Below are 11,240 nucleotides of genomic sequence, written 5' to 3' on the forward strand. Positions count from 1 at the left end.
TAACATAACTCACTCCTTTACCTACTCAAGTCTGTGTTCAAATGTGACCTTCCCAGAGGCCTTTCTAAATTGTACCTCTTTACATTCCTCTCTGCCCCCTCACTCTGCTGGGTGTCAGAACTTCCATTATATATTTGCTTGTTTATTTTCTGTTTTCCCCACTGGAATGGGAGATCCACGAGGGCAGAGATGTTATTTTGGCCACAGCTGTATTTCTAGTGCCTTGAATCATGCCTACCATGTACTGGGCATTTAAAAAATATTTGTAGAATGGATGAAAATAGGATGAATCCTCTGTGTTCGCTACTAATGAAAGAATCACCAGAGTAAAGATTGACAGGCTTAATTATGTTACAAATTCTGCACAAAAAAATAAAAGCGAAATATAAAGAAACTTGTGTCGGGTAAGTTCAAGGAATTAATAACTATAACATAGAGAGTTATTCAAAGTTAAAGTAAGGCATCACAATTCTAATAGATGAAAGAATATGAGTAGGGAATTTGCAGAAGAAACACATGAAGGAACCATGGAAAATGATCTGTTTCAGTAATAATCAGAGATGTAAATTAAAGCAACATCAAGAGACCAAAGTACTCAGACACTGTCAAGTTTTAAAAGGTGGTATCAAGGTCATTTCGAAATAGTCACTCTCACACCCTGTAATTCCATTTATAATTTAGTCCGGGGAATTCAAACAGCAGTCTGTATCAAGCCGGTGAGGTGTGGGTCCAGCTCGCACCTTCTTGCAAGAGCTGAGGTAGCATCTCTTCCCAACTCTGTTCCATGATGTCATGTTGGTAGCTTAAAATTGGCCCCCATGGGAGTATTTACACCATAGAAATTGGTGAATGCCACAAGTCAGCACTCCCCTCTCCAGCACACCACTGCGAGGGTCATAGAGATGCCCAGTAATGCTACTCCTGGGAAGTAATCTTAAGAAATCATTCAATAAAAGAAAATGATTAGATATATGAAATAGTTCAGTGAAACTTATTACCCTGATGATGAAAAATTATGCATCAATTATAAATTCTAATTATCAAGAATGCGAGACTGAAATATTTGTAATGTGAAGGAAAAATTGTATATTGTTTTATACCATTTATATGGGTACAACAATATTAAAATTTGTTTGCAGCTAGAAAAAGAGAAAAAAACATGGAATCTGAAGACAGATTTCTTGAGTTCAAGTCAAGTTCCACCGTGTGGTGCCTCTGTAATCCTGGGCAGCTCCTGTGATCCCCAGTGCTTCAGTCTTTTCATCTGAAAATGGAGATAATAGAAACCACCCTAGACTGCTAGGATTTAATAATCAAAAACATACGAGGACTATACAATAATGAAAAATAGTTGTATTGTTTAGACCAAAGGTTGACAAACTACGCTTTCCACCCATATCCAGCCTGCCCTCTGTTTCTGTACATTAAGTTTTATCAGAACACAGCCACCCCTGCCAGTCTGTATACTGTCTATGGCTGCTTTTGATATTTGAAGGCAGAGTCGAGTAGTTGAGACAGCAAAGTCAGAAATGTTTACTATCTGGCCCTTGCAGAAAAAGTTCGCTGACCGACCGCTGGTTTAGACTAAGGAAATTATGGGCAGTTTTACCCCTTACTTTTATATTTCCCTATTAATATCTTCTCTCCCCTTCCTAGCCTGTTTTCTAAGCATATAAGGAGGGAGAAGGAAGGAAGAAGGGGCAGGCAGAGGCCTTTTAGCATTGAATCAGGAACTTTAACAGTGAAGGTGGTGGAAACAAGGTTTGAGATGGAAGGACAGGTGAGGATATTGCAAAGGCTGCTCTGGGTGCTTCTGCCCTTTCTGGATCTTCAGGCTTGGGTACCACGTGGCTTTCATCCCTCTTTCTTCCTGGGACTCCTCCTCCAGTGCTCTTTGGAGTCCCCACCTTCAGATTTTGGCAGCTTCAGCAATGATCCAGAAAAGAAGCTGACTGCAGCCGGAGGAGAACCACCGACAACATTTTAGACTCCACTTTGCTCTTAGAAAAAGGAGACAATAGGGGAATTTTGAACACTGAAGTTATGATAATGTCAAGGAATAAGTGTGGTATTGGAATTGTTACATTGTGAAAGAAGAGTTGTTATCTTTCTAAGAGATATATGGAAACATTTGTGGAGGATAGTTGAGATTTGCTTCAAATAATCCAGTGCTGGGTGGGCATATAGATGAAATAAGATTGGCCATGTGTTGATAATTAACACTGGTGATGGGTACACGGGGGGTTGCTTATACCATTCTATTTTTGTATATGTTTAAAAATTTCTGTAATACAGAGGAAAAAAACAACAACTCAGAAATAACCCAAATACCCACTAGACAAAAGAGAATGAGCACAGAAACTGGGGTGTAATAGCACAGTGGAACCTTACATGGTGGTGAAAATGAATAAACTACAGCTACATGCAATAATATGGGTGAGTCTTAGAAATAAATTATTGAATAAATAATAACAGAAACAGAAACATTTACTTATAGCACGATGCCCTTTTATATAAAGTGAAAAACGACTAAAACTAAACTTTCTATATATAATATATATATGCATGCGTATATACATTAATATATGTTTATATTTAAGAGCGCATGTGTGATAAAACTATATTTTAAGTATATATGGACGGATGTATCTATATTTAAAGAGCACATATGTGATTTTAAGAGTTTAAAATTGTCTATATTTTAAGAAAGCAAGAGAGTGAGAAACCCGAGGTCCAGGATAGTGAATATATCAGGTGACAGGTGGGTTTCCAGGTGTCCAGAGGACCAGAAGTGCAGCTGCTGCCCTTGGCTGCAGCCTTAGGAAGATGCAAGTTTCATCAAGTTCTAGATTTCATGTTGGGTGGTGGATTATTATTGTTTATTATCAAGAAGATTAAGAAACAGGCCACTCATGGACCAGTGAAGAGTGTGTGTCTTGAACCAAGGATTCTGACTAATCTAATTCTATGCATCCGAGTCCAAGTTAAACAAAAAAAAGAAACAAGGTGGTCTCTCTCCTTAATGTGGCTGATCTGATCTATTTTATGTTGATTCTTTTGGTTTAACGTTCTGAAGGTGAATTTTTTCACCTTTCCCTACAAAATCAGGACGGACAGGGCAGTAAACACCATCTGACAGCCTCACACTTCTATGCACTGCCCATAGGAAGGACAAGCCCTGTGTAATCAGATACCACCTCTCCCAAGAACTAACTGAGGATGACAGTGGACACTAGGAAGAGACACCAACAATAATTTATGTAATAAAAAATAAATTTGATGTCTCAAGTATTTCGTATGATATGGGATCACATGGGGGCTTTTCAGAGAGGGTGGGATTGTACATCTACCGTAAGACCTTCCAGGGCAGGACCGTTCTTGCTCACTGATGCATCCCCAGCCCCTGGCGGGGGCCTTGCTCCTGGTAGGCACTAAAGAAATGTCTGCCGAGCGGATAAACAAGTTACGTGTTCCTTGGGCTTTCCTAGGACTCGCCGGCCAGTGAGAACAAGTGGGTTGCCGTCAGTGGGACTCTTCGAAGTTTCTCTGCTCCTGTCCCTTCTCCTAGACTCGCACTGGTTATTTCCAGGACTCCTGCCAATAGCTCACTTGGATACAAAAATGGGCCTTGTGTTTTTATGGTTGTTTTCCTGTTCTTGTCATCCCCACTCACTGGCATCTGCCACCCATGCCATCTCTTCAGGGCTCCTCGTTACTGCCACCAGCCTCCAGGAGAGTCACCCTGTGGAGGACAGTGTCCCTGGGTGTCCAGAGGACAAGCGGTGCAGCTGCTGCCCTGGGCTGCAGCCTCTGTCAGCTGCGGAGGCAGGAGCCTCTCTGTGTGCTCACAGAAGTGCCCCCTCCCGTGGCTCTCGTGGTCAGCCAGACACCCCTGCGGTGGTGCTGGGCCTGCAGCCCCACCCCCACAGGGCCCAGCCACAAGTTGGCCCGCCTCCTCCCTCGAGTGCCTGCAGAAACCACTTCCTCATTCTTCTCTAGATGAGCAAAGTAGAGCAAAACCTCCTGCGGAGAGACTCCCGGAGTTGCTGCCCACCGGTTCTTCAGAAACGGCCCAGCATACAGTTATTGGGCCCCTGAGGGAGGCCAAGCAGTCAGGCTACTTGGGCCAGGAGGCACTCAGCCAGCTGCAAGGAGCAGGGGAGAGAAGCTTTAGATGTGGGAGGAAAAAAAGCAAGAATGAAGAAGAGGAAACCAACATCCAAGCAACTACAATGTGCAAGATTTTGTATGTTTTACCCAATTTCATCCTCAAAAAAATCTACAAGGTGAATATTATAACCCACATTTTAGAGATGAGGAAACGGAGGCTCCCTTAGTTTAAACATTATATTGTGGAGAGTGTGACTTAGCTGTGCAGCAACAAACGGCTTCCTAATACTGGATTCCAGAACTCAACACAGCTGGAGAACAGCTGGTCCCAAGCTGGGGTGAGCCCTTTGCCAGAATAGAGGAGCAGAGCAAATATTTGCTTTCCGAGGTTTTTTTCTGGCTAGTGAGAAGAGCCGAGCTGAGGACATACGTCCAGTTCCTTCCAAACCCACCAAAGATACATCTGGAATCTGTGAGGGGACTCTAGTGGGAGTCCCTCCACAGGGAAGGAAGCACCAGAAATGAGACCCACATGTCTCTCTCTTACAGTATTTCCCAGGTTTTTGTTCCTTGGCCTGTGGGCCTCCAACCAGCCTGTGGTCAACCAGGGCATTGCTGTGTCCCACAGGTTGGACATGAGCCGCCCATCCATACAGTCCCACTCGACCTCTCTGAGGACGCTCACCCCGTATATACAGGAGCACTTTCCTGGACCTTTTTGAGCTTGGTGGTGGGCAATGTAGATTTAACCTCTAGAAAGCTCAGAAATGATTCAGGACAGTACGTCAATTAAATTGGCTGCAAAACCATGACACTCAAGGCTGAAAATTCACCCTATTGTATTTCTTGTCCCAAATTACTGTTTTAAAGTGTGAGTTTTATTATCATTCAGGTATGGTAAGGCCAACAGATGAAGAGATGATTGTCGCTGAAAAGATGGTTTGTTACTCACAGATCCCAAGAGAAAGGGGCACGCCATGCCATGCAGGGCCTCATGGGGGAGCACCAGGCAGGTCAGGAGGCAGAAGGAGTGAGGGAAAAACACGGGTCTTTACTGTGGTTTCTGTGGAAGGAATGGGCAAGGCACTGGAGAAGGCTTAGGATTGGCTGTTTGGTATAGTATATTCAGTATGTTGCAGTACATTCAGAATAACTTCAGTGGGCTCTGGGGCATAGGGTCTGTCCCTACTTGTCTGGCACTTGGCTTAAGGCAGGTGGCTAGTGGCCTGGAGTGTGAGAACCTGACAAAGAAGGTGGTTGGGGTGTGGACTCCTGATTGGTCAGTTTGCACTTGAAAAGCGTGCTCTAGAAACTGGCTAGCCCTGGGAGGGGAAGTCCCTTCAGGGTCAGCAAGGCCTGGATGTCAAAGCATCCACATTAACACTTGGTTAATATAATTGTGCCCAGCCTTGTCTGACACAGCTCCTCAGAAGTTCTGCAGGAAAATTAAATATACAAAAGTAAAGAGCTGACAAAATATTTTTTTTTGCAAGGAGAATATCAAATATCCTTTATTAAGCACAGTCAAGCCAGTACAGCAGTCGCCATAAACCTGGCAAGCTTTAGCAGGAAAGGTTAGTGGTGCACAGAAATGCAGCCTTGTGTTTGTAGGCTTGGCAATATCCAGAGAGGATGCAGAATAGTAGTCTGTAGCCCAAATTTGATTTAAAACCCTTTCTGATTATCAATTCCTAAGGAGATGTTAAAATTCAAAGATTAAATTATTTTGCCCTGGTAAATTCAAGTATAAAGAAACCAAACCCCAAAAATGTTGAAATTAAAGTCTGAGTCTCCTCCTTCGCAGCCCCATCTTGCTCATTCCCAGCAAGCAGGCTTCCCTGTCTAGGGAGAGGGGACTGCAGTCTGGGCCGTCTTCCATCTTCTGCAGGGAAGGGTGTGGTCCCCAGGCCTTGGACATCGAATTGGCCTCTCACATGTCCCTTTTAAAAAAGTCTCAGGTGTTAACACAAGATTGTCACAGCCCTGACACCACTTGCCCAGATTTTTTAAATAAGCCATTGCCTGGCCTCTGGATCAGATTTCCCAGGCAAATGTTGCTCCCAGAACCCAGTACTAAGAGTCAGCAGTGAGCACAGCAGAACCTCAGGGGTACCTGGGGAAGAAGGGGAGACGGATGCCCCCGGAGGCTGCTGGTTCTGAGTGCAGACCCCAGACCAGTAGCATCGGCATAACTGGGAACTCATTGGCAATGACAGAGCTGCTGCTGAGAGACTGGGGGTGGGCCCAGTGCCCCTGGTTCAACACACTCTGCATGTGATTCTGATGCATGCTCAAAGTTTGAGCCGCCTGTGGTTTGTCTAGAACCCACCAGCTGGGAATGTAAACTCTACTGGGCCATTGCTCCTACAGGCATTCGTGCCAGCACCACACTGATCATATCTGGGAAATTCCACCTGTGCGTCTTCTCTCAGTGTTTGGACCCTTCATGCTTTCCTGAGCAATGCGTGCATCTCCAGGGGCAGCCCCCCGGTCTCCTAGGCTCTGGGTCATTTTTGGTGCCTTCGTTCCTCACCCAGCATATTTGGAACTTCTTACCAAGTCTTTTCCGGTGAGTCCTGTGTTTCCTGCCCTGTCTGGCAACAGAGCTTCCCCAGTGTGTTGTGATAATTCCTGTTTGGGGAATTCCTACTGAATTACACAGTGACTGGGGAACTCATTTCACCTGACAAGTAATTAAATCTATCTGTGACATTTGGCCAATAATGTAGCACTTTCACTGTGTTTATCATCCCCAGTCTGCGGGATTAGAGGAAAGAACTAACAGCACCATCCAAACTCAATGGGCAAAACTTTCAGAAGCATTTAATCTCTCATGGCCAACAGCTCTTCTGCTAGTACTTCTCAATCTTAGATCTACACCTTTTGGTAAACATCGGCTGTCTCCTTTTGAAATGATAAGATGGCCTATGCAGTTAGAGGAGGGAACATATGAATCAACTTTGCTCGAGGGAGATATATTACATTATTGTCAGGGTCTCATTGAGGCACTTAAAAGAAATGTAAGGTTGGTAGCTGATTCTTTTCATAGCAAGCTCCTGGGAGATGAAGACCTTAAAGATCATGGACTACAACCTAGAGAGTTTGTTTATTGGAAAAAGCATCAAATAAAATGTCCTTTGCAGCCCCTTTGGAAAGGACCATATCAGGTACTTTTTTTTTTTTTTTACAAAAAAAAATTACACTTTATTTAGATGTGAAAGTATAACACATAATAAAGGGATATGAAAATGCAATTCCAGTGGCTAAATTTGAATCTTTTACAAGCACACTCTTCTCTGGTTCTTGTGATTAAAATGCGCTATTCTGTTTGTCTCTTCAGTCTTACCAAATAAGACTAATTTTCATTAATCTATGATATACAACATCCATTACCTTTCAAAAAAGAGACCACCATTCCCCCTCCAGTTTTTCTACCACATATGCCATCCCTAGTAACCCCTCATTCTATTCAAGTGAAAATGTCTTTTCTCAATCTCCTGGCCTACCCTGTTTCATGGTCATCTGGTAGAACAATCCCTTTCTATAATCATCAACGAAGGCCTACAGACATACCAACAAAGCTACAGAAGGGGCTGAGGTCACAGAAAGCATGATAATTTAGTAACGGTTTTACATCTATTCTCTGCCACTCCCCAGGCTCACAAATTTATACCATACTACATCTTAAAAATTAGTGTCATAGTTATTCCTGGTTCCATGGATATGAATAAATCCAACCTAATGAAGTATGTCCACTCTTACTACCAATCTTTTCCCTGAGACCATCATGGTGACAAATGAAAAGCATATAATGAAAGTATCACATCAACAGATTTCAAACGAGGTTGTAACTCATCAATAATAATGTAGTCTTTTTAGGAAACCTCAAATAATTGAATTAAAACATTTTTTAAACTGAAGATAGATCTTTCCACAGATACCCTTGTTTCACAGACACACATCATCTCGTGAGTCATAAATAATTTTAACTTTTAATTCTCTGTGCAATTTAACATCTGAGATTGGTTAATCTTCAAAAGTAATAGACATAGTTCACTCTAATATGAATATTCGTATGTGCAGTCCACTGAGAGAACTGGTTAAACAATTTATCAGCTTCCTTATATTTGTAATAGTTCTGTCCAGTATGAATGCTTTGGTGTATCACATGGTCATTGCTTAAATGCCTCTACACATTTGTATGGTTTCCATCTTATGTGAATTCTTGCATGACCATGAAGTTGTACTTTTTTGATAAAGCTGATCACACTCATTACATTTATAAGATTTCTCTTGTAAGAATTCTATTATGGTCCCAAGGCTTAAACTTTGGATACATCTTACCATACGTTACATCTGTGTGATTTCAAAGATGTATACTCTGATACCTAGTGAGGTGTGAGCCCTGGTCACCAGCTTTGGCACATACATTATATGGTTCCTCTCCACAGTGGAGTCTCTGATATTGAGTAAGGCTTGAACACTTGCATAAGTCTTATCTCAATCATATGTTTAAGGTTTTATTCTGCCATGAATTTTCTGATGATCCTCAAAGCTTGACCTTTGAATAAACACACTGCCACTTACATTACGTTTATAATGTTTCTTTTCAGTATGTATTTTCTGATGCTGAGTAAAGCTTGAAAATTGGGCAAAAGCTCTGCCGCTCACTGCATTTGTAAGGTTTCTCTCCCCTATGGATTTTCTGATGTCTTCTAAGGGTTGCAAATCGGGTAAAAGATTTGTCACACTGATTACATTCATGTGGTTTCTCTCCAGTATGGATTCTCTTATGCTGAGTAAGGCCTGAACACTCAGCAAAGACTGTGCCGCATTCATTACATTTGTAAGGTTTCTCACCAGTATGAATTCTCTGGTGAATTGCAAGGCATGACATTCCACTAAAGACCTTGGCACATTCATTACATTTGTAAGGTTTTTTCTTCAGTATGAATTTTCTTATGTTGAGTAAGTATAAACGCTCCCTAAAGGCTTTGCCACACACGTTCCATTCATGAGGTTTCTGTCCAGTATGGACTTGCTGATGTCGAGTAAGATATGAACTCTCTGTAAAGGCTTTGCCACACTCATTATATTTGTATGGTTTCCCTCCAGTATGTATTCTTTTATGCCAAGTAAGGCTTGAATGCCAAGCAAAGGCTTTGCCAAATTCATTACATTTGTAAAGTTTCTCACCAGTATGAATTCTCTGGTGAATTACAAGGCATGACTTTTGACTAAAGACCTTGCCGCATTCATTACATTGGTAAGGTTTCTCTTCAGTATGGATTTTCTGATGTCGAGTAAGAGCATATCAGGTACTTTTAACCAATTCATGTGCTGCAAAATTAGAGGGCTTAGACTCATGTATCCACACTTCTCATTTAAAAAAAGGCCATTCCACCTGAGTGGATTTGAACTCCTGCTTCTGACACCCAACCTTGACAGACCAAGACAATACCTCCAAACCAGGATGAGAAGAAGACGGCATCTGTTGTAGACAGCTGTCCCAAGACCCTGGACCCTACCTATATTTCCAATCTTATATCTCCTCATTTGAACCCTTTGTTGTAAAACTGGCACACAGGCTAGCGTGATGATTGCTCAACGACTTGAGATGGTTTATCAATTTTATAACTCTGGACAAATTTCTTTTCCTGAAAAAGATTATGCCTAAAACTCATTGTTCTAAACTAATCACTTCAAGTATTAAATTTATTGCCACTGTTACTCTATCTGTTCTATAATTGGCATAAACAATATAATCATAAGAAGTCATGTAAAAACACATGTACAATGTCTGTGTGATAATCTAAAAATAATTGACAAATTACATAACCTTTGAAATGCTTACTCTCTCAATATATACCTCTAAGCTTGTCCACTATATCTGACTATTTCCCTCCAACGTGGATGACTGGGCAAATCAATGAAATAAAAGCCTAGCACTGAGGAACGTGATGGACCCAGGGCAGGCAGCAACCACTCTGGCACCGAGGGACAATACTTTGATCATCAATGCTTTCTACTGAATGATTATTGATCAAAAGGGGAAAATGGCAAGAAATTTTCACATATTGAGGTGTGTGGGGTAGCTATTATGACTTAATACTAATTCAGCTTGAACTAAAGAAGACTGACTTATGGCTTATCAAATATGCAATGTACATCTGCTTTAACCATTAAAGTAAGGAATGCATTAGGGGGAAGTCCAGATGGCGGCGTAGGCAGACTCGGAACTCACCTCCTCCCACGGACACAGCCAATTTACAACTACTCGTGGAAAAATTACCCCTGAGACAGAACTGAAAACTGGATGAGAGGAACTCCTGCAACAACGGACAATCCTAACTGAGGTGGAAGAGGCAGAGACTCCCTTCTGGAGAGGAAAAACGCCGCCTTCACAAGCCGCCAGCGTCACGGCCGCCGGGAGCAGCTCACAGGTGCGGCACCCTCACTGGAGGCGCGGGGCCCTGAGCCGGGAGCGCCCCCGCTGGGGGCATTTTGTGGACCCAGCACAATCAAGACCAGCGGCATAATATCTGACTGTGCCTGCTGCTAAAACACTGGGGAGCACCCCCAGAAAACCCGGTTCACAAAGAAACTAAAACTGGCTCTTAAAGGGCCCGCGTGCAAACTCACCCGTTCCAGAAAGCATCCTAAAGTCACCAGAAAGAAAGGTGCACAGTGCTTTGGTGAAAAGAGACTCACCTGATAGGCCCTGAGTGCATCTCGGTGAGAGGTGAGACCTCTCCAGGGACTGGACATTGGCGGTGGCCATTGTTGTGGCCCGGTGTGGGCGTGCTGACACAGACGCCATTGGAGTTCTCCCCGAGGCCTGCTAGCCCAGGTGTGCCCCACCCGCTAGAGCACCGATTTAATCCAGCTCAGCCAGGGCAGGCAGCCCACCCTAGAGACTGGCCCCACCCAACAACAAGCCCTCAGGCAACTTGTGGGCCTGCATAGATTGGTGACTGGATTCTCTGCAGCCTGGCAACTGAGCCCACTTCAGTGGGGCAGGGCGGGCACAAGGAGCGGGTGGAGAGTGTGGGGCGGTGGTGGAGTGGGTGGGGCTCCTGCCGTGGAGAGACTGGGTCTGCTTCGGGAGGTCGGGGCGTGCACACGGGGCA

At 43.4% G+C, this 11,240-nt stretch overlaps 1 long non-coding RNA gene across 1 annotated transcript; it reads right to left on the reverse strand.

Moving 5' to 3' along the window:
- Positions 1-1,061: 1,061 nt before the first annotated feature.
- On the reverse strand, positions 1,062-10,975 carry LOC147912069 (uncharacterized). Its single transcript, XR_015550335.1, has 3 exons — positions 10,822-10,975; positions 5,063-5,173; positions 1,062-1,264 (listed from the first exon to the last, which is right to left on the reverse strand). It is a non-coding gene; the product is annotated as an uncharacterized LOC147912069 (long non-coding RNA).
- Between the last annotated feature and the right edge of the window lie 265 nt (positions 10,976-11,240).

Source organism: Ceratotherium simum, chromosome 40 (genome assembly GCF_057802395.1).
Source record: "Ceratotherium simum simum isolate JZ-2026a chromosome 40, ASM5780239v1, whole genome shotgun sequence".
NCBI lineage: Eukaryota > Metazoa > Chordata > Mammalia > Perissodactyla > Rhinocerotidae > Ceratotherium > Ceratotherium simum.